This window comes from Podarcis erhardii (assembly GCF_964252035.2).
Source record: "Podarcis erhardii genome assembly, chromosome: 8".
NCBI classification, from domain to species: Eukaryota; Metazoa; Chordata; class Lepidosauria; order Squamata; family Lacertidae; genus Podarcis; species Podarcis erhardii.
The window spans coordinates 82514544-82537799 of record NC_138499.1 but is presented as its reverse complement, the minus strand read 5'-3'; the positions used below and the strand labels follow the sequence as shown (position 1 = coordinate 82537799).

The window sequence follows — 23256 nt, the reverse complement described above, 5'->3', positions numbered from 1 at the left end:
TTTCCTCCTCCTCCTCTTAGACATGTATTAGCTATATTGTGTAGCCAGTGCACTACTACTAAAATCCCTTTCCTTCCTTCCTTCCTTCCTTCCTTCCTTCCTTCCTTCCTTCCTTCCTTCCTTCCTTTTCCTCCTATTTAAAAAAATCAAGGTAGCCCACAAAAATCTAAATTGCAGCTTCCAAAGAACCTAACTTAAATACAGCTAACTAACATCAAAGTTCTGAGAGACCAGGTGAATGTTTTCAGTCTTCTTAAATTCAGTCACAGTTCTTCCCTACTCCCTTTCTCAACCCTTGTATGTCTGTAAGGTTTTTTTAAAAAAGACTGTAAAGCTACAGACAAGGTCCTTTCTTATCCACTTACCTGGAGGGGGTAACAACCCATTTCAGGGCACATTGGATACCGCCAGGAGAAACAGGCAGAAGAGCCCGAGCAAGCAGAGCTAAGCAGAAGGACACCATTTCTTAGTTCTAATCCCTTCCAGGACCATGAATCAAATATTAGGATTGTGACTTTATAAACCCAGACGCTTAGATCAGGAGGTTAGTTATTCCTCTGCCACCTTTACTAAATTTGCACTTCCTGAACCAAAAATAGGAGCTGAAACACAGCTGTCCTTTGACATTCCTACTTTTCTGAATGTTGCGAAAACAATGTGCAGAAACGCATTAACTGTATACTCATGAAAATTGCTTCACTTATGCAAAATTATATAAACCAAAATGTACATACAGTGGTACCTCAGGTTATGTACTTAATTCGTTCCAGAGGTCCGTTCTTAACCTGAAACTGTTCTTAACCTGAAGCACCACTAATGGGGCCTCCTGCTGCTGCCACGCCGCCGGAGCACGATTTCTGTTCTCATCCTGAAGCACTATTTCTGGGTTAGCGGAATCTGTAACCTGAAGTGTATGTAACCCGAGGTACCACTGTATTAGGAGAAATGTGCATTGAAATGTATATTTAATTTTTTAATCGAAAACTGATGTGGAAGTGGGACAAAACAAATTTAAGACAGGAAAAACAAAACAATGAGAAATCCAAGCTGCCAAATTTATCCATCCCTATATGTTCCAGATCTTTTTGTATAGGCATGATAAGAATCTCCCCACTAGGGGGCAGCACCAAAACAGAACTGCTGAAGCAAGCTGAAGGAATTCCAGAGAACTCCTTGATAACAAAGGAGTAAATAAATAGCTTGTTTAATTTCCAAGTTAGAGCCATCCCAACAGCATCCAACTGATCCCCATGATTAATTATCATTTCTTCAAAAAAGGAGGAATTCTGGAAAAGAATATGCAGCCGGTGACCCAAAATATTGACTCAGAGAAAGAGCGCTTGTCCCTGGAACTGACCAAAATGGCGGTGGGTCAAGGTTGCCCAAAAGAATTCCTGAAGAGACCTCAAAGGTACTGCCATCTGGGAGATTAATTTCCAAGTCCTATATAGATGTTGGTGAAACATTGTCTGTGGACCATTCATTCCACTCAAGTGCACAAGTCCAACAAACTGTGTTGTCCTTAGAGAACATGCTAATCATGAAGGTAAAGGTAAAGGGACCCCTGACCATTAGGTCCAGTCATGACCGAATCTGGGGTTGCGCACTCATCTCGCTCTATAGGCCGAGGGAGCCGGCGTTTGTCCACAGACAGCTTCCAGGTCATGTGGCCAGCATGACTAAGCCACTTCTGGCGAACCAGAGCAGCACACGGAAACGCCGTTTACCTTCCCGCTGGAGTGGTACCTATTTATCTACTTGCACTTTGATGTGCTTTCGAACTGCTAGGTTGGCAGGAGCAGGGACCAAGCAACGGGAGCTCACCCTGTCGCGGGGATTCGAACTGCCGACCTTCTGATCGGCAAGTCCTAGGCTCTGTGGTTTAACCCACAGCGCCACCCGCATCCCATGCTAATCATAAATGAGCTAAATTTCAGGGGAGCTGCTGCAATCTAGAGGAGGAAGAGGAGGAGGAGGAGTTTGGACTTGATATCCCACCTTTCACTCCCCTTAAGGAGTCTCAAAGCGGCTAACAATCTCCTTTCCCTTCCTTCCCCACAACAAACACTCTGTGAGGTGAGAGAGGCTGAGAGACCGAGAGAAGTGTGACTAGCCCAAGGTCACCCAGCAGCTGCATGTGGAGGAAGCGAACCCGATTCACCAGATTACGAGTCCACCGCTCTTAACCACTACACCACCCTGGCTCTAATGAGAAAAACAAGGCAGAATCTTCTAAAAGGTGTGGGGGGGGGTGTAAAGCCAGCTTAACAAAGCTTTAGGGGTTTGATATTTTAAGATTTGAAACAATGCACATGCTCTTAAATGCATTTTTTTTCTATAACCACTTTCAGTATGATAGGAGTGACTGTGTATCATTTAAAATAATGGGAAGAGGTGGGGTAAATCCCAGCTAAGATCCCAGGAAAAGGAGGGTAAACCTCAGTATTTTGAAGAAGAAGCCAAGGGCATGCAATTGCTGCTGATCCCTGGTGGTTTTGCCATTTCATGATTTTTATGAAGAATTGTATTGCCAGTGAAATATCCTTTTCAGTGCATTGTTTTGTTTTATGTATTCTCCGCTCTGGGAGCTTAAGGGCTGGTTTAAAAGTCTGAAATAAATAGATTGATAAATCTACTTTGCTGGGTTGAAGATGGGTGATGGGAGGGAAGTGCGATACAATGCTGTCCTGAACTCCTTCGGAGAAAATGTAGAATATACACATAATTAACAAATTACCAAAGAAAAGAAAAGAAAACAACCACAGGAAACCTGCAGTTTGGCATGCAGTGGTACCTTGGGTTACATTCGCTTCAGGTTACAGACTCCGCTAACCCAGAAATAGTACCTCAGGTTAAGAACTTGGTTTCAGGATGAGAACAGAAATCGTGCTCCGGCGGTGTGGTGGCAGCAGGAGGCCCCATTAGCTAAAGTGGTGCTTCAGGTTAAGAACAGTTTCAGGTTAAGAACAGACCTCTGGAACGAATTAAGTACTTAACCCGAGGTACCACTGTACTGGAATTGTATGCTATAAGTAACACATAGTTTGGAAAGCCTGGTATATATAGAGGAATTATTGGGCTGATAAAGATATTCTGAGAAATTATCTGAGGATTTTCTTTTGAGAGGCTTCCAGAGAGAAAGGAGAGCATTTTTCCTACTCCACCTCTAGGCTATTTAACTGGGAAAGTGAATAACTTTGGATTCAACAGATTCATCACCCCTCACCCAGACATATCACACACCCAACATCCTGATAACTGGGGGTTCTTAAACCAGGTAGTGCCAGTGAGAGATCTGGCAACGGCAGTTTCCTAACCACCTGGGCCTCGGACCAGTATACCTGAAGGAGCATCTCCACCCCCATCATTCAGCCCAGACACTGAGGTCCAGTACCGAGGGCCTTCTGGCGGTTCCCTCACTGCGAGAAGTGAGGTTACAGGGAACCAGGCAGAGGGCCTTCTCAGTAGTGGCACCTGCCCTGTGGAACTCCCTCTTATCAGATGTCAAAGAGATAAAAAACTATCCAACTTTTAGAAGACAACTGAAGGCAGCCCTATTTAAGGAAGTTTTTTTATGTTTGATTTTTTTTTTTTTTTTTTGTATTTTTAAATATTTTGTTGGAAGCCGCCCAGAGTTCCTGGGGAAACCCAGCCAGATGGGCGGGGTATAAATAATAAATTATTATTATTATTCTAAATTATTACTATTGCAGTGGTTCTCAAAGGGTGCGGTGCACCACACTGCTGTGGCAGGAGAGGATGGCAAGTGTGGTAGGAAGGTTCAAGGACAATCAAAGAAACATTTAAATATTTCAGTGTAGTATGGACATATGTACAACCAGAAACAAATATCCACAACTCTCTTCAAGAGCATTGGCTAGTCTTCTGCTGTTCCCCATGACATATTTTTGTGAACAGGGATTTTCAACTCTGTCATATCTGAAAAGAAAAAGGCTTCTTTGTGTTGATGAGGAGATGAGAGTTTTCTTGTCTCAAATTAGACCTAATATAAATTAGATTACCCAGCAAAAGCAAGCCCACACACTATTAAGGCACATATGTAAGGCTCATTCATAATTATATTTTGGGAATAACTCATGTTGCTTTAAAAAAAATATTTACAAAATATTTTTTTAAAAATATATTTATTAAGCTTTTACAGAAAAAAACCAAATAACTACAACACAAATGAAGAAAAACAAACATAGTCAAAAATACAGAAAAATAAAAAAATACAAAAAAATAAAATTACACCAATCTAAAAAGAAAAATAAAAACTCCGATTTTTAACTTCATACTTACTTATCCTTCTTTCTTTACTTCCTCACACCTCCCTTTTTTGTGTTCCTCTTTACCCAATCAGAACAGCAAATCCTTACCCTCTTTTAAAACTCATTTCTAATTATTAGAATCGTTCTAATATGTCTCCGATCTTCCTGCTTGTACTTTAAACCCCTTTAACATATTATTTTACTTTTGACATAATATAACTTTAGTCTTTTACCCTTTTCTATTACATTTTTACATACTTTTTCAAACTGTATCACTAATGCCATAATATTGTCATATCCAACATCATTTTAACATTCGTAAACTTTGCAGTGTTTCTGCAGGTAATCTTTGAACTTCTTCCAGTCCTCTTCCACCAATTCTTCTCCCAGGTCTCGGATTCTGCCAGTCATTTCTGCCATCTCCATGTAGTCTATTACTTTCATCTGCCATTCTTCCAAGGTGGGCAAATCTTGTGTCTTCCAATACTTTGCAATAAGTATCCTTGCTGCTGTTGTTGCATACATAAAAAACGACACATTTAACACAATTAAATTAAATTTCAAAATAAAACAAGATTCTTCCGAATCTTACGACTTCCCTCCTCCACTCTATGGGTCATTTAAATATCTTAATCAACTGCATATTGCAGTTCTTCCAAATTATAGTCACCCAAAATATCCAAAGTCTTGGCAACATTGCAAGAGTTATTCAAAGCCTGCCAAAGATTTCAGCTGCATTGTAATATTTGGGAAGTGGAAAAACCAAGGGTTAACTAGGTTCTAGTTTACAGCTGTAGGCATAGATCGGTCACTTCATAACAGATTTGGAAAAGTCCAATTCTTCAAATACTATATCCCTAGATATGCATTGTTGGATATTGTCAGTTTCTTATTTGTATTAAAACCTATGACTTTAAACAAATACGTTGCATTGTACTGGTACCTTTCTGAAGCTAAGCATGTCTGATCGGTGCTTGAATAGATGAGCCCTTGGGAAACACATATACACTGATGGGGAAAATGCAAGGTATTAATGTTAATGAATTATGATGCTGGAGGAGACTCTTGATCAAACCTATCCAATAATAATAATAATAATAATAATAATAATAATAATAATAATAATACTAAATTATTTATACCCCGCCCATCTGGCTGGGCTTCCCCAGCCACTCTAGGCGGCTTCCAACCAGATAGTAAAATACACTAATATAACAAACATTAAAAGCTTCCCTAAACCAGGGCTGCCTTCAGATGTCTTCTAAAAGTTTGGTAGTTGTTGTTCTCTTTGACATCTGGTGGGAGGGCGTTCCACAGGGTAGATGCCACTACCAAGAAGGCCCTTTGCCTGGTTCCCTGTAATTTGTCTTCTCGCAGTGAAGGAACCGCCAGAAGGCCCTCTGCACTGGACCTCAGTGTCCGGGTAGAACGAAGGGGGTGGAGACGCTCCTGCAGATATACTGGACCGAGGCCATTTAGGGCTTTAAAGGTCAGCACCAACACTTTGAATTGTGCTCGGAAATGTACTGATTTCTTAAGGAAACCAGCCTTGAGTGCTCACTGGAAGGACAGATCCTGAAGCTGAGCCTCCGATACTTTGGCCACCTCATGAGAAGAGAAGACTCCCTGGAAAAGACCCTGATGTTGGGAAAGATGGAGGGCACAAGGAGAAGGGGACGACAGAGCACGAGATGGTTGGACAGTGTTCTCGAAGCTACAAACATGAGTTTTACCGAACTGCGGGAGGCAGTGGAAGACAGGAGTGCCTGGCGTGCTCTGGTCCAGGGGGTCACGAAGAGTCGGACACGACTAAACAATTAAACAACAACAACAAATTAATGTGATACACACACACACCAAAGCAATTTTTTACATCGGGGCTCTCTCAACTGCAAAGCTAAGTGCAATAATTTTAACAAATACAGATTGAGAAAGTAGAATTAAACAGGAAGCTAAGGGTCGACTCTGTGAATGTTCCTTCCTGTCTTGAAAGTATTTTGTGCCCCTGCCAAAATGAGACCCCCTTTCCCCTTGCTTAAGGTAATGGGAAGTGCAGCCCCATAAGCAGGGCTTGCAAATGAAAAATGTTTATCATTCATGCTTCGGAGCCTTCATTATGTACCCAGGCCCAGTCGTTTTCAGGCGAGGAGAGCGTTCCTCATCCGCGCTGCATGCCATTTATAATGCGGCCCTGCTGAAATATCCACACCACTAACATCTGTCTTCCACTGCAAGAAAAAGGGGAGAGATTCCCATAGATAAAAATGCACATGAGGGCAACAAAAGAAAGGAAAACCTATGACATAGTCAAATTTTATTAATGGATCAACTATATGCATCCAGGGAATAATTAACTATTCACAGGTGAAATTAACTGATAGGAGTGTCTGTCGCGAGCAAATCGAATGAGCTCTGATTATATCAATAGTTTTCAACCAGTGTCCCGTGGTTATCAAACTATCAAATAAATTTGTCCACTCTCTTCCTTTGGGGTGTAAAAAGGAAAAAAAAAACTTTAATTATCCGGCCACGGTGTATGGCAGGTCATTAATAAAAGCTAGTTATCTAGCTGCCGGTTTTAGAGTTTTTACTGTTATCAATCTTTTATCTAAATAAATGTTTGGGAAATGTCCTTAAAATTAGTTCCGCTACTTTGCCCCAATGGCTAAACAGATATTTGAAAATAATAATAGTTTTTTTTAAAAAAAAAACTTTGCAAGATTTTACAGTAGAGTATACAGGATGTCACCTCCAAGCTACCTTCTCTGCTTTCCCCTTCCACCAAAGGAATTGAATTATGGAGTTTGGCTGCACATACATTGATGAATCTAACCAACCTGCAAATGCAGATAAGAGTAAAATCACTTGATGGCTTAGTCCTCCTTAATGTATATTTACTCAGCCTTTATGTAATGTTTGCATTTTTTTTACTTTTGCGCCACATATATCAATGACAAATGGAAAAATGGAAAAAGGAGTAATAATATAAAAGAACCAAATGCTTTCTCCCTGCGCCCCAGCCCCCACCCACGCACAAAAGCGGAGCATTCCCAGAGACGGTATCTTTTCATTTGAATAAAGGGTGCATGCTAATGTTGAAAGGCCCCGGTCTTCTACCAAGGAAAGTCAGCTTCAAGCAAACCATGCGCTGCAGAACTAGACATTTCAGGCTAGTTATGCCACAACAGTAATTGGCACCACCCAACCAAATATTTAATCACTGATGACCCATTGATTTCAAAGAAGAAATCAAGGCTGAAATCCAATGTATGCTTAAGTTTCAGTACAGTAAGCCCGCAGCTAACATGCATTTAACTTGTGTGCATTCAGCTTTATGTGCTTGGCAAAAATAAAAAAATTAAAGGGGGAAGAGAGGGGACAGGTGTCTGGGGGGAAAGTATTTGGTACTGTAATCCCACCTGCCATTGCACCTCATGTGTTTTGATTGTTCGAAATTTTGGCTTTAGGCGCAATCCCCATAACATAACCCCCAGGTAAATTGTGGGCTTACTGTAAGCTCAACTGAGAGCAGAGAGCTTTACAGTGGCGTAGCGTGGGGGGTGCAGGGGGGGGCCGGGCGCAACATCTGAGGGTTAGGGTTAGGGGGCGCAAATCCACGGGTTAGGGGGCGCAAATCCATGGGTTAGGGGGTGCAAATTACTTGCCTTGCCCCGGGTGCTGACAACCCATGCTATGCCACTGGAGCGTTAGCCTGCAGGCTTTCTTCTCTAGCAGGTTAGGGTGCGGCAAAGGGTTGCACCAAGAGGCCTGTTGGTTTCAATGGGAGGAATGAGCACATCCCTCTCTCTCTTGCAGACACATCTCTTTGGGCTTCCAAAGACCCAACTGTCCAAGACATAGCTGTCAACTTTCAGATTTGAAAAGAAGGGATCAGCAGCCAAAATAAGGGATCAGCAGCCTCACCTCTCCCAGGCACTCCTCTCTTCCACTGCCTCCCGCAGTTTGGTCAAACTCATGCTGGTAGCTTCGAGAACACTATCCAACCATCTCGTCCTCATGGTTCAAGGTTACTGGTGAGCAAAGTTACCCAGTCAGGATTTGAATCTTGGTCCTAACTTTTGGGGTTAAGTTTCTATTTAGCTGTCCATTAATACTGACAAACCGTATCTCCCATTCATCTCTCAGATCCCCTTGCAAATCTCAAGTACTGACCTCACCATATCCTGCGGTAAAAAAATTCCCCAAATTAATTACACATTGTGTGAAGGTAAGTGTGTGAAGCTACAATATTCCTACTATCAGCTTAAGTGACACATTCACACTCTCTCTCTCTCTCTCTCTCTCTCTCTCTCTCACACACACACACACACACACACACACACACAGTAGAGCCCCTCCGAGCCAAAGGCAGAAAGCCCAGCCAGCAGCCAAACTGTTATGTACTGAGTTGAATAGGATCCAAAATGCAGCAGTCTGATTGGTCCTAGAACAATAGGATCCAAAATGCAGCAGTCTGATTGGTCCTAGAACAATGCAGCAGTATGATTGGTCCGCAGGAGCCACCCAATCCAGCTCCAGATGGAAGTGAATCCACAACCTGATTGGCCTACAGGAGAATCCCGGAATTAACCAATCACGTGCAGCCCATTGTGTAAATAATGTATGTAAAGCAGTTACTGTGGGGGAACTTCCATTCCTCCTCACCACTATGAGCTGAATAAAGAGCATGAAATCCACTCTTGACTCTGAGTATATTTCACAAACGAAGCCTCAAGCAGTGGTTCCCACAGTGCAGCAACCCGGCAAAGGGATACAGCAGCAAGGAAAACCACACCGTCACCTCTCCGCTGGGAAGCACTGAAGCAAAGGCGAGTCCCCAGGCAACGCGGCCAATTTGATCGGCATAAGGCATGCAAACTCCATCCCCCAGTCGTTCTCAGACTCCTTATTGGTGAGCAACGCAGCCGAGCAACACAGTTGAGGGGCCTCCCTGGCCGGCAGGGAGGGAGAGGAGCTGCTTCCTCTGAAATCCGGGAAATTTACGGGATATCAACAATCCGGGATAGCAGCGGGAAACGGCGCTGGAATAAGGGAGTTTCCCGCCAAATAAGGGAAGGTTGACAGTTATGGAGAGTGTACAGCTTCACAAAAGCCTGCCTCAGTTTACACTCTTTTAAATGTTCAGTTGAATTTTTGAAACTGTGTTGAAACTACAGTACAGTGGTACCTCAGGTTAAGAACTTAATTCGTTCCAGAGGTCTGTTCTTAACCTGAAACTGTTCTTAACCTGAAGCACCACTTTAGCTAATGGGGCCTCCTGCTGCCTCTGCGCCACCGCCGTGCGATTTCTGTTCCCATCCTGAAGCAAAGTTCTTAACCTGAGATACTATTTCTGGGTTAGCGGAGTCTGTAACCTGAAGCGTTTGTAACTTGAAGCGTCTGTAACCCGAGGTACTACTGTACTGCATTGGCTCCCCATTTGTCTTTAAATGCTGGTGATGGCTTTTCCTGCTGTATATGTTTTAGGACCAGAATTGCCTCAGGATTTCCTTCTCCCATCTAATCCCCTTCTTTGATGGCCTCTCCCTTTCTCTATGGGAGAGCGGAGGCTCTTTGTTCATACAAGCTGTTACAGTCTTCTTACTGATTTTTATGCATACATTTTGCGCTGCGTGAAAATTTAAAATCTGCAGGGTTTCTCCCCCTCCCCATATTTCTGTGTTTTTTACTGTAGTATGGCACCATTGCTTTTATTACTGTTTGCAACTTGTTTTATTGCTCACAGGTTTTCTAAGCCACCTGTTACGTTTTGGTGGGGAAACAGTCGATAGATCCCTTCAATAAATGAGTTGCACAATTCTGCTTACTGCATTTGCCATGCTAAGCATGTCATCACTGCAAACAAATCCAGTTCTCATAAACTGTGTTTCAACTGGCATTGTGTATTCTGCTATTTGTATTATAATGTACATTGTGGGATGCTGGTGGTGCTGTGGTCTAAACCACTGAGCCTCTTGGGCTTGCCAATCAGAAGGTTAGCAGTTCGAATCCCTATGATGGGGTGAGCTCCCATTGCTCTGTCCCAGCTCCTGCCAACCTAGCAGTTTGAAAGCATGCCAGCGCAAGTAGATAAATAGGTACTGCTGTGGCGGGAAGGTAAACGGCGTTTCCATGCACTCTGGCTTCTGTCACGGTTGCACCAGAAGCTGTTTATTCATGCTAACCACATGACCTGGAAAGCTGTCTGTGGACCAATGCCGGCTCCCTTGGCCTGAAAGCGAGATGAGCGCCGTAACCCCATAGTCGCCTTTGACTGGACTTAGCCGTCCAGGAGTCCTTTACCTTTTACCTTTAATGTACACTGTAAGTGTCTGGTGTGGGAAGTCTTCTGTTTGGTCCAGTGAAAGTTGGTTCAACTTTCACTGGAGGACCTTAACTGATAGTTGAGGAGGGGTTTTATGCACAACTCTGATTGGTGGCTGCAGGTTTAGAATTCTTAGACACTGTGATTGACAGATGGGGGCTGGTCACACAGCATCAGCATGCATTGGTTGGTGTTTGTGCTATAGAGCCAGAAGAAGACGACCATGGGAGAAAAGGATTGTGGAAGAAGAAAGAAGATGCTCACTGAGAGGAAATGCTTCAGAGTGGCTTGTTGACTGAGGTATTCCTAGCTCAGGCTGAAGAGTCAAGGAGAGAACCAGTCTACATCACTGAGGAGGAAAAAGTGAGAGGTGGTTTGCATAATGCTAGGCTCTGGCACCCGGTAGGAGGAAGATTCCAGGACAGGACATCAAACAGAGACCTTCAATAAGTCAGCAGGGGCTGAAACAGAGGCTTCAACAAAAGTCCCTGGTTATAGTGTTGGTGAGGCTTAACTAGAGTCAATACAAGGCCAGTGTGCACAATTAATCTTGTAATAAATAAATATATTTGATAAATGTAGTAATGACATCTGCCCAGCTTTGTACCATGTCTGTATTCCACAGTTACCAGAGTTATTGGTAAGTATTCATTCCCCCCTCTAGCCCACTGTGCTCTCTGGCAAGAAAGGTTTAGTAGGGTTTTGCTCTAATTCAGAAATCTACAGAATAATTCAGCTAGAAATCACAGCAGGATAGAAAACAAAGAATATCAGTACTGCCATAGGCTCGAAGGTATCATCCAAATGCCAATTTCATGTCAGTTTCATTACAGAGACAGTAGCAGGGCATCCAGTTTTCCTGAACCCATTCCATATAGCGAATTTTGACAAAAAAAATTGACATGCTTCTAACTACTGAAATGTCATATTGCCATGGACTGATTTCGAGATTTGTGTCATGAGGAAAGAAAATCAGAAGCAGCTATAGCCACTCACAGGTTTCCTTCTGCCACATACATGGATTAGGAAAGGTGTCAATGATATTGGAGTTAATCAGAAGTGTGGATTTGTGTCATACTTGTCATGTCTGAGTTTTGCTCTACAAGCGATACTTTTAGAACAAGCAGAGAAAGCAGCAGAGACAGGCTGGCAAAATCAGTGTAGAGTTTAGTACAGGAATAGAGACAATTATTAATCAGCTATGGTTTGGCCACAGGGATGGGGACCCTCTGGTCCTCCAGATGTTACAAGACTACATCTTTCACCATGCCTGCCCATTCACCATGCTGGCTGAGGCTGATGGAAATTGTGGTCAAGCCGTACCTGGAGCGCCACAGGTCCCCCATCCCTAGTCTAGGGTAAGGGATCAATGGATCTGAGGTTGGGACTGGATTCACAAATTAATGATTTGCGTTTAAGTGGTAGAAAACCACAAGGTGCAAAAGAGAAACATTACAGTGATGCAAAGTCTTTGTCCACACTTTGCATTTGGAAACCAACAAGATGATCTCAGATATAGAGAAGGGAAGTATAATAGGAGTAAGATTACAGTGGTGCCCCGCAAGACGAATGCCTCACAAGACGGAAAACTCGCAAGACGAAACAAGACGGAAAACTCGCAAGACGAAAACAAGACGAAAATGTCTTGCGAGTTCCTGCGGGGTTTTTTTCCTCCCCCCCTTTTTCTAAGCCGCTAAGCCGCTTATCCACTAAGCCGCTAAAAGCTGCTATGCCGCTAATAGCGCTAATCCGCTAAGCCGTCAATGGGCTTGCTTCGCAAGACGAAAAAAACGCTAGACGAAGAGACTCACGGAACGGATTCTTTTCGTCTTGCGAGGCACCACTGTAATGGGCGTAGAATATTTTGGGGGACAAGGAATGGCATAAGAGATGCTTCTTAGGAAATGGCGACTGGGGAAACTTGCTGCTGGATGGAGTCATTGAGCAGACATTGCTGGACTCGGTCTCCCATCTGCCTCATTCACCATGGCCAATGATCAGGAATGATGGGAGTGATTGTGCGACATCAGCTGGAGTGTCATAGGTTTCAGTTAGACAAAGTCCCCCATGATATTCTTGCCGAGAAGTTGGTAAATGTGGGCTGGATGAGGTACCGGTAACTGTGGACTTGTAGCAGGTTGACTGACTGAGCCCATAGACTGAGCCTCACTAATGGTTCTTGATCAGGGGTAGGCAACCTAAGGCCGGATGCGGCCCAATCACCTTCTCAATCCGGCCCGCAGATGGTCCAGGAATCAGTATGTTTTTACATGAGTAGAATGTGTCCTTTTATTTAAAATGCATCTCTGGGTTATTTGCGGGGCATAGGAATTTGTTCATTTTTCCCCCTTCAAAATATAGTCTGGCCCACCACATGGTCTGCAGGACGGTGGACCAGCCCACGACTGAAAAAGTTTGCTGACCCTATTCTTGATCATCCTGGAAAAAAGTGACCAGTAAGGTGTTGCAGACTTCTGTCCTGGGATCATTGTTAGTCAACATCTTTATAAACAACGTGGGCAAAGGAACTGAGGGGATGTTCATCAAATCTGCAGATGACACCAAACTGGGAGGAGTAGCCAATGCTGCAGAAGACCAAGTTGGGATTCAAAGTGACCATAACAGATTGGAGAACTGGGCCAAAAGTAACAAAATGAATTTCAGTATGGACAAATGTAAGGATCTGCACTTACGCGGGAAGAACCAGCTGCACAAATATAAGATGGGGGACACCTGGATTGCCCGTAGTACGTGTGAAAAGGTTCTACGGCAGGCATAGGCAAAGTCGGCCCTCCAGATGTTTTGAGACTACAACTCCCATCATCCCTAGCTAACAGGACCAGTGGTCAGGGATGATGGGAATTGTAGTCTCAAAACATCTGGAGGGCCAAGTTTGCCTATGCCTGATCTACTGGGTCTTAGTAGATCACAAGCTTAACATGAATCAACAGTGTGACGCGCTGACAAAGAAAAAGAGAAGCTAATGCTGTTCTAGGCTGCATCAACAGATGTCTATCGTCCAGCTCAAGGGAAGTAATAGTCCCACTCTATTCTGCCTTGGTCAAACCACACTTAGAGTACTGTGTCCAGTCCTGAGCACCACAATATAAGAAGGATAGTAATAAGCTGGCATGTGTACAGAGGAGGGCGACCAAGATGATAAAGGGTGTGGAAACCAAGCCTTATGAGGAATGGTTGAAGGACTTGGGTATGTTTAGCCTGGATAAGAGGATGATTAATAGCCATATTCAAATATTTAAAGGGCTGTCACAAGGAAGATGGAACAAGCTTGTTGTCTCCTGTTCCGGAAGGTAGGACTCAAACCAGTGGATTCTAGTTACAAGAAAGGAGATTCCGACTAAACATCAGGAAGAACTTTCTCAGTAAGAGCTGTTCAACAGTGGAATGGACTCCTCAGAACGTGATAGCTTTCTTCCCATGGAGGTTTTTAAGCAGAGGACGGATGGCCATCTACCATGGATGCTTTAGTTGAGATTCCTGCATTGCAGGGGGTTGGACTAGATGACCCTCAGGACCCCTTCCAACTCTACGATTCTGATAGTTTTCCCCAGTCCTGCTCTAGAGAAATAGTATCCTCAGCTATTTCACATCCACCTACAGTGGTGCCCCGCAAGACGAATGCCTCGCAAGGCGGAAAACTCGCTAGATGAAAGTTTTTTCCATTTTTCGAGGTGCTTCGCAAGACGAATTTCCCTATGGGCTTGCTTCGCAAGACGAAAACGTCTTGTGAGTCTTGCGAGTTTTTTTTCTTTTCCTTTTTCTAAGCCGCTAAGCCACTAATAGCCGCTAAGCCGCTAATAGCGCTAAGCCGCTAAGCCGCTAATGGCCGTGCTTCGCAAGACGAAAAAACCGCTAGATCAAGAGACTCGCGGAACAAATTATTTTCGTCTTGCGAGGCACCACTGTATTTACTTTCTATCACTCTACCTTCTCTTTGTTTCAATACTGAACTGAGGTGTTATCTTTGTGATATTTGTTATCACATATTCTATAGATCCATGTCTAAATGGAATAAATGCTTGAGAAGGGAACATGCCCAGTGAAAGAACTGAGCAAATATTCATTTATTTAATTGGATATAGTGATCAGGTTTGATTATCTGCTTCTAATCCCCATATTTGATTGTTACATTCCTGGTTAGTCACATTAAGATCCCAGGTATAATGTGTTTATCTGCAGGATGAAGGGTTAATTTTTTTATTTTTTAAAAAAAGCATTTCTTATAGATACTAAGCCTGTAAAATGATGTACAGATTCCTGCAGATCTCTTTGCTCAGGCCCAGGCACTCATTTATGAATCCTTTTTCATTTTCTTGCTATAGGGTATACAATCACTTCTTGTTCAGCATCTGATTATCTTAATCCATGGGTAGGCAAACTAAGGCCAGGGGCTGGATCCGGCCCAATCGCCTTCTAAATCCAGCCTGCAGATGGTCCGGGAATCAGCATGTTTTTACATGAGTAGAATCTATCCTTTTATTTAAAATGCATCTCTGGGTTATTTGTGGGGCACAGGAATTTGTTCATTATTTTTTTTCAAAATATAGTCTGGCCCCCCACAAGGTCTGAGGGACAGTGGACCGGCCCCCTGCTGGAAAAGTTTGCTGACCCCTGTATAATCCATTGACAGCCATTAGTACAGATGGTGTTTTTAGAAGGAATAGATCAATTCATGGTGGATGGGCTATCAGTAGGTAATAGTCATGCCAGCTAAAAATGACATTTTAGGGTACAGAGGTAGTATATTTTTAATTACAAAATGTTGGAAACAAATAATTGAATGTGACCCCTTCAGTGAACATCTGACTGGAACACAGGGTTCTAGGTGAGATGTGGGGTTCTAGGTGGACCTTTGGTTTGGCTCAGCAAGTCAGTTCTTACGTTCTTTACCAGCCATATGTGAATTATAAAATTGGATTCTGGTTCAGCTGGAATAAGGTTATTGATTTTTTTCATACACAAAGAGGAAATCAGAACACTCAGCCATAAAAATTTGACCAACTATGCAAGTTTATAATTTGATGTGTCTTATACATTTTGGGGGGATGAAATCCATCATTATTCTCATGTACCTTATTCAGCAGTTTACCTTTCTGAATGATCAACCTATGTGTTTTTGTCCAGCTCATTGCAAATTGTCGCTCCATGTTGTTTAGATATTTTCTAGATTTACTGCAAGTTGCAAACAAATCATTTCTCATTTTACTATTATAATCACTCAATTCTCCATCCCTTGGCTGTGGTGTCTCTGTAATTAAAGTGTGGGGCTTTCTACGGGATGCATCGCACCAAGTGAAAAATGTTAGCTATTTCCACACTTCAGAGACCCAGCTGCTCGGAGCATTAAAATTTTACTTAAAACATAAATTTATTGCGTTGCGATTACCATGGATTATGTTGTTATAAATGAACTGCACTGTAAATTGCTGTTTTTAATTAAAATACAGGTTATTAGAAAAGGCAAGGGAATAAAGTGGGGAGAAGTTATGTTTCATGTAATTGCCTCCATACACAACAATACCTGCAGAGGTAGCAAAAGACCCATTTAGAGTCCAAAAGCCTCTTAAGACTGCAGAGTACAAGCTTCCATTTCAAAGGCTGTGTGCAGACTGAATGCAGATCAATGTCCTGATACCACCACAACCTATTCACTCAGCGAAAGTAATATGGGAACGGCTCTGGACCCATCTCTTCACAGCCAGGACTATCTCTCAGAAACCATAGCTTTCCCACAGTATATTCATATTCTGCCTTTTCTCTTCCAGCCTTTACACTTAATGTTTTTATTTTCCCCTTATTTCAGAGGCAGTGCGGCATAGCTTTTTTGTTGACTGTGGACGCCAACGTGCTTCAAATGGGGGTTCATGGAATGGCCAGGAACTCCCTTTCTGTACTGCTACTTCCTGTTCTGGTGGGCGTGGAAGAAACTCCTGCCCAACCACAGCAACACTTGCACCCAGAAGTTCTCCATTGGTTTCTGTCGGCATTTGTCACTTCCACACCAGTCAGGGGGAAAGCACTATGGAATTGGCAGTGGAGCAGATTGTGTTTGGATCTGGGTCAGTTAAGCCTGCAGCTGAGCGCAGCTGAGCCATTGAATGTTGAAGGTGGCATTTGGCGAAAAGAGAGAAGTGGGGAGAAAGTAGCATGGGAGGTCTTCTTGAGCCCCATAATGATGTTGTTGTGTTGTTTAGTTGTTTAGTCGTGTCCGACTTTCGTGACCCCATGGACCGAGCACACCAGGCACTCCTCTCTTCCACTGCCCCCTGCAGTTTGGTCAAATTCATGCTGGTAGCTTCAAGAACACTGTCCAACCATCTCGTCCTCTGTTGTCCCCTTCTCCTTGTGCCCTCCATCTTTCCCAACATCAGGGTCTTTTCCAGGGAGTCTTCTCTTCTCATGAGGTGGCCAAAGTATTGAAGTCTCAGCTTCAGGATCTGCCCTTCCAGTGAACCCCATAATAGCTTATTATAATGTGCTTGGATGTGAGCATTTGAGTTGAGGAACCTGTGCCATGAGGTTAAAATTTGTTGGGTGGATTCTGATAGCGAGAGGATATTTTGTTTAGTAGTTATCCTTCCTCTTTCTCACTTGTGTGAGAATGTAAATATTTTTTTCCAGCAGAGTTTGAAATCATCAGTGCACAGCTTATTGCTAGAAGCGATTAGGACAAGGTTGCATAGAACAATTATGGATGCTTTTGGAAGACTTGGATTATCTTCCCCCATTTTATGTTTCCCTCTTAACAAAGGAATCACCCTCAGACTGCTTAGTAAGCAAGAAAATACAGGCTTTACTCACACCAAAAGTCTTGCCAGGATTCAGCTGATACACTGCTGAAGGACATGCAGTCAATCATCCTTAAATGTTACAAATATCTATAGTCCTTTTCAAAATGGAGATTTCCCTCTGGAGGAGAGCAAAAATACATCTTCCCCCATTGCAGGTAGGAAAAAGAGCATGTAGTGACAGGATGAAATGAAGGAAGCTATCTGTAGTTGGTGGGATATTGAAGGAATTGCTCTTAATCCAGCTGGGTTGGATTAAGTTTTAAACAGGCTTTGAGTTACCTCCTTAGTCTCCATCCCCATCTGAAACAAAGTTTATGTATGCACACTGCACATGCTCATAGTCGCCTTTGCCTCTCATCACCCTCTGTTGCACCTCTCCCCTTAGCCCTGTCAAAATTCAGATTGCCTTGGGGCATATAACCTTTCTCCCTTTTCCTTTCCTTTCTTTTATGCCTCTTTAGAGCATCCTGTACATTGTCTAAATAAGTAGTGGTCTCAGGCATAAGGGTAAAGGGCCCCTGAACATTAGGTCCAGTTGTGGCCGACTCTTGGGTTGCAGCGCTCATCTCACTTTATTGGCCAAGGGAGCCGGTATACAGCTTCTGGGTCATGTGGCCGGCATGACTAAGTCGCTTCTAGCGAACCAGAGCAGTGCACGGAAACGCCGTTTACCTTCCCGCCGGAGTGGTACCTATTTATCTACTTGCACTTTGACGTGCTTTCAAACTGCTAGGTTGGCAGAAGCAGGGACCAAACAACGGGAGCTTCACCCCGTCGTGGGGATTTGAACCGCCGACCTTCGGATCGGCAAGTCCTAGGCTCTGTGGTTTAACCCACAGCGCCACCCGCATCCCTCGGTCTCAGGCATAAAAACCAGCAAATTGGTTTTATAACTTGACACAAAATGCCAGCAATCCAAAGTTCTAAGCATACAAGAGTACGGCTCTCTAGCTTTTGAATATCCCTTGTATTGCTTTCAGTGTTTTTATTTAAAAAGCAAAACACCTGAGCTGTCATGGCTTAAATATCCTATCTATCCTTGGAAGATTCTGATCAGTGTGATTTTGAAAACATGAGCTGTGTCCCAGCATACCTTTCAACTAAAATCTGGTTAACATGGAGCAATGGGTTTCATCTCCCCATAAATTTTCTGAAGTCCTGGGAAGTCTCACTTTGGAATGGCTACATTCTTCCATGAAACCTGGAGATGGTCAAGACTGTCTCTTCTCTGGATAACTGTAGATCTGCTTTAATACCCACCTAATTGTTGCAAGGCTATGCTCAAAGCAACGATTGAGCTCTATGGCAGATACTAATAGGAGCAGCTCCATTCCATTTCTCAAGTCCATTTTAAATTAATAAGTGTTTCCCCTTCTGGGTTTTTTCCTTAATCCACAAAAGAGACCTCTCTGCATATTAATCTAATGTTAAATTGATGGATCAAATTATACCAAGCTCAGATTCCATTCTGCACGTACTCACTAGGATAGACCAAATCCCTTAGCAGGGATAAAGCGCAGAAAATGCATTTAGAGACACTGATAAGTCCAGGTCCATTATATTTCATTTTAAACAAAGGGGGACGGAAGGGAAGTCCCCTCTGAGATGCTCTATCAGCTATTAAACAGAAACGTTGCCTGCAGAGGGAGATTGATGATTAGCAGAGAGACCATCTCAGGATGATTCTCCCCGGGCAGACGAATACACCGTTCACAGGCAACCCCATACACTTCTCTGGTTTTGTGGCTCTTCCACCACAATCAGTTCACAAGTGCAGAATTCCAGGGCTGGTCCTTGGTGCCAGTGAAGTATCAGGCTGTTGTTGTTTAGTCGTGCCCAACTCTTCATGACCCCATGGACCAGAGCACGCCAGGCACTCCTGTCTTCCACTGCCTCCCACAGTTTGGTCAAACTCATGCTGGTAGCTTCGAGAACACTGTCCAACCATCTCGTCCTCTGTCATCCCCTTCTCCTTGTGCCCTCCATCTTCCTCAACATCAGGGTCTTTTCCAGGGAGTCTTCTCTTCTCATGAGGTGGCCAAAGTATTGGAGCCTCAGCTTCACAATCTGTCCTTCCAGTGAGCAAGGTTTACTAATATAATTAGGCTGATGCTGCGGTGAAGTCCAACTTTCAGATAAAGCTCAGTGGGCAGGGTCCATGCTTTCACGGCCGGCCCACCCATTAGACATAGTGAGGGGACCACTTCAGGCGGCAGGATCCACAGGGGCAGCAGATCCCAATGTAGATTTTTATTCCCCCTTTGTTCCTGATATAGATCTTCACTCCCCTCCTCCTCCTTCCTGGGGGGGGGGATTGCCATGTTGTGATTTCGCCCCAGGTGCCAAAATGTCATGGCTCGACCCAGCATACTTTGAATGCAGAAATTCCTAAATTCAATCCCTGGCATATTCAGTTAAAATGATCTTAGGTAACAGGCTTGTGTCTCGAGACCTTTGTCTATTATGTGGCAGCTTCTTATGTTCGTGGGAAGACAGGTGCAGCTTTTGCAGGATTGGTCCAGTGGATGGTCTGGGAATGGCTAATATATTTGCACTGTTGCAGCAAATCATATGTGTTAAGTTGTGGGTGAACATATCAGACGACACAGCAATTCTTCAGACAGCTCTTGTTTATTCACAGGCCAGAACAGAACTGAATTGAAGGGTTCAGCCAACCTGCTTATATAGAGCTCCACTACAAAGCAACAGTAACAACTTTCTGTAACTGTCCAATCACTGAATGTCAATTTCAATTCCTTATTTGGATATGCGGACCTGAGTGAAAACTATCTACAGTATCCCCCTGCTGGCCCAGGGTGAGAACTTCAGTACATAACAATACAGTGGTACCTCGGGTTACATACGCTTCAGGTTACATATGCTTCATGTTACAGACTCGGCTAACCCAGAAATAGTACCTCAGGTTAAGAACTTTGCTTCAGGATGAGAACAGAAATTGTGCTCCGGCGGCGCAGCAGCAGCAGGAGGCCCCATTAGCTAAAGTGGTGCTTCAGGTTAAGAACAGTTTCAGGTTAAGAACGGACCTCCAGAATGAATTAAGTACTTAACCTGAGGTTCCACTGTATGTGCATCTGCCTATCCACACTTTCGACTGGTGAAGCAAGAAACTGCAGCAACAGAGCCCAGCACAGTCAGATTGAGCTAAGAGGAGAGATACCCCTGCCTCATCCAAGCCCCCTCTGGTGTCACTGAAAAATAATAATGGGTGTTTTAGAATATATAAAACTCAGGGTTTTATTCTGATTTTGGTTGCTTTGAACTGTTGGAACAGATGAGAGGAAATCCTTTAACTAAAAAAATTAAAATTGCTGTACTGAAAGGACCCACCGGTCTGTAGCTGATAGCTTTCCATGCCATTGCTTCCATTGACAGCCCAGCCTCTCAACCAATGTATACACTGCTCTTGCAAACTGAAGAGTGGCTTATCTCTTACTCCCTTGTATGCCGCCTATAGTCATCTGAAGTGCACACAAAAGGCTTTTCGGTTCTTTTTTTTGAATCCTCCATCAAGGTGAGTTAGGCTGCAATGACTTTCCTGGCCCAAGCTTTGTGGCAGAGCAGGGATTTGAACCTGGAGCTCCTCTGGTCAAATCCAACACTCTTTGTTTGGGTTTGTTGTTGTTGTTTAGTCGTGTCCAACTCTTCGTGACCCCATGGACCAGAGCACGCCAGGCACTCCTGTCTTTCACTGCCTCCCGCAGTTTGGTCAAACTCATGCTGGTAGCTTCAAGAACACTGTCCAACCATCTTGTCCTCTGTCGTCCCCTTCTCCTTGTGCCCTCCATCTTTCCCAACATCAGGGTCTTTTCCAGGGAGTCTTCTCTTCTCATGAGGTGGCCAAAGTACTGGAGCCTCAGCTTCAGGATCTGTCCTTCCAGTGAGTACTCAGGGCTGATTTCCTTAAGAATGGAGAGGTTTGATCTTCTTGCAGTTCATGGGACTCTCAAGAGTCTCCTCCAGCACCATAATTCAAAAGCATCAATTCTTTGGTGATCAGCCTTCTTTATGGTCCAGCTCTCACTTCCATACATCACTACTGGGAAAACCATAGCTTTAACTATATGGACCTTTTTTGGCAAGGTGATGTCTCTGCTTTTTAAGATGCTGTCTAGATTTACACACACACAAACACACACACACTACAAAAAAAAAAAATCACTTGTGGGGGTTGGGGGAGAGAAAAGCCTTATGCAGAAGTGCATTCAAGGATGCTGATCTTGAAACCAGCTATTTCTTGAGGGGATACCCTAGGCATGCTACAGGAAGGTTATACTGTCAAATCTAATTAGATGTGCTTCTATAACCCATGGTATACGTTTCGTGGGTCTCTCAGGAACTTGCTGAGATATTCCACATCCTATTTTTTAAAATGTAAATAAAACATATAAGGCTGGCTCTTTACCTGATGTCAGCCAGCTGATAAGCAGCTGCTGGTGGTCTGCCCAACATGCCACAAAGATTAAAAGAATGAAAAATCCAGCAGTCTTTCTATGGCTGTAAACGGCACGATTTTTTTCCTTGGGAAAAGCAGACAGTGAAAACAACATTTATAGGATTTGCTGGAATGCTTTAAAATGTCTTGAAATAACCCCGGAAGTTCATTCTCAACGGGAAGCATTAATATAAGCAAATCTATCACCACCACCCTGGAATGTTTCCAGAGGCTACAAAAGAACAACATTGATTGGGCACTGCTATTTTGGATCATACTCATTGCTGCAGGACTTGAGAGATCTCCCAAGTTCATCTCAAAGAGCCCAGGGTTTAAGTGAGCCATTATATCCCCAAGCAGGGCCTGACAATGACCACCAGAATTTGCCAGGGATGTAAATGGGTGGTGGTCTAACTTAGGCGTGTGCTTTCCACCTTCTTCGCCAGGTACTCCTCAGATGATAAATGGCCCAGTCTGAACCGGAAAAGGCATGAGCTGTTTCTCATAGTTTCAGAAGCTCATCCTGTCATTCCAGAGAGGCGTTTGACAGGATTTCCTTATTTGTTTGTTTGTTTGTTTGTTTGTTTCACTTGCTTGTAAAACAACAACAACAAGAACAACAACCACCTCCCGACAGAATTGTGGTGCCTTTCTATGATCAGGAGATGAGCTTAGGGGGCGATGCTGGACCTCCTCTTTTGAGGGGCAGGTAAAGGGGTGGTGAAGAATAGAAACCAAAAGTTAACCCAGCAGAACAGAAACTGAAAGTGCTGAAAAGGTTCCCTTCAGAAACAAAACCTTACTTCGGGTTACAGATGCTTCAGTTTGCGTTTTTTCAGGTTGCAGACCTCCGAAACCCAGAAGTACCGGAATGGGTTACTTCCAGGTTTCAGCAGCCGCACATGCACAGAAGCGCTAAATCATGCTTTGTGCATGCGCAGACACACCGAATCGCAACCCGTGCGTGTGCAGACGCGCCGCTGCGAGTTGCGGACGCTGCAGGTTGCAAACATGCATCCCGCATGGATCATGTTCACAACCCAAGCGCCCACTGTACTAGTGATTTGATTGGTTGAAGACTGAGACAAAGGCACAAAGCTTTTCTGTATAAGCATACCCTACAACATTTCTCCAATGAAAATAGGGACAACATTGATAATAATAATAATAATAATATACCTGACCTGTCTGTCTGACTGGGTTGCCCCAGCCACTCTAGGCAGCTTCCAACTTATATAAAAACATAATAAAACATTAAACATTAAAAAGCTTTCCAATACAGGGCTGCCTTCAGATGTTTTCTAATGGTGTTTGTTGTTGTTAGAATTTATATACCGCCCTATACCCGCAGAACTCAGGGCAGTGCACAGGTTGTATAGTTACTTACCTTTTTGT

General features: G+C 43.6%; 2 long non-coding RNA genes across 2 annotated transcripts in view; one reads left to right on the top strand and one right to left on the bottom strand.

The window, feature by feature from the left end:
• LOC309347984 overlaps positions 1-23256 on the top strand; it is a 155442-nt gene that overhangs the window by 35592 nt on the left and 96594 nt on the right. The gene's annotated exons all lie outside the window — the stretch shown is intronic.
• On the bottom strand, positions 6163-21939 carry LOC309347989. Its single transcript, XR_014159111.1, has 4 exons — positions 21832-21939; positions 10861-10945; positions 7021-7108; positions 6163-6499 (listed from the first exon to the last, which is right to left on the bottom strand). It is a non-coding gene; the product is annotated as an uncharacterized lncRNA (long non-coding RNA).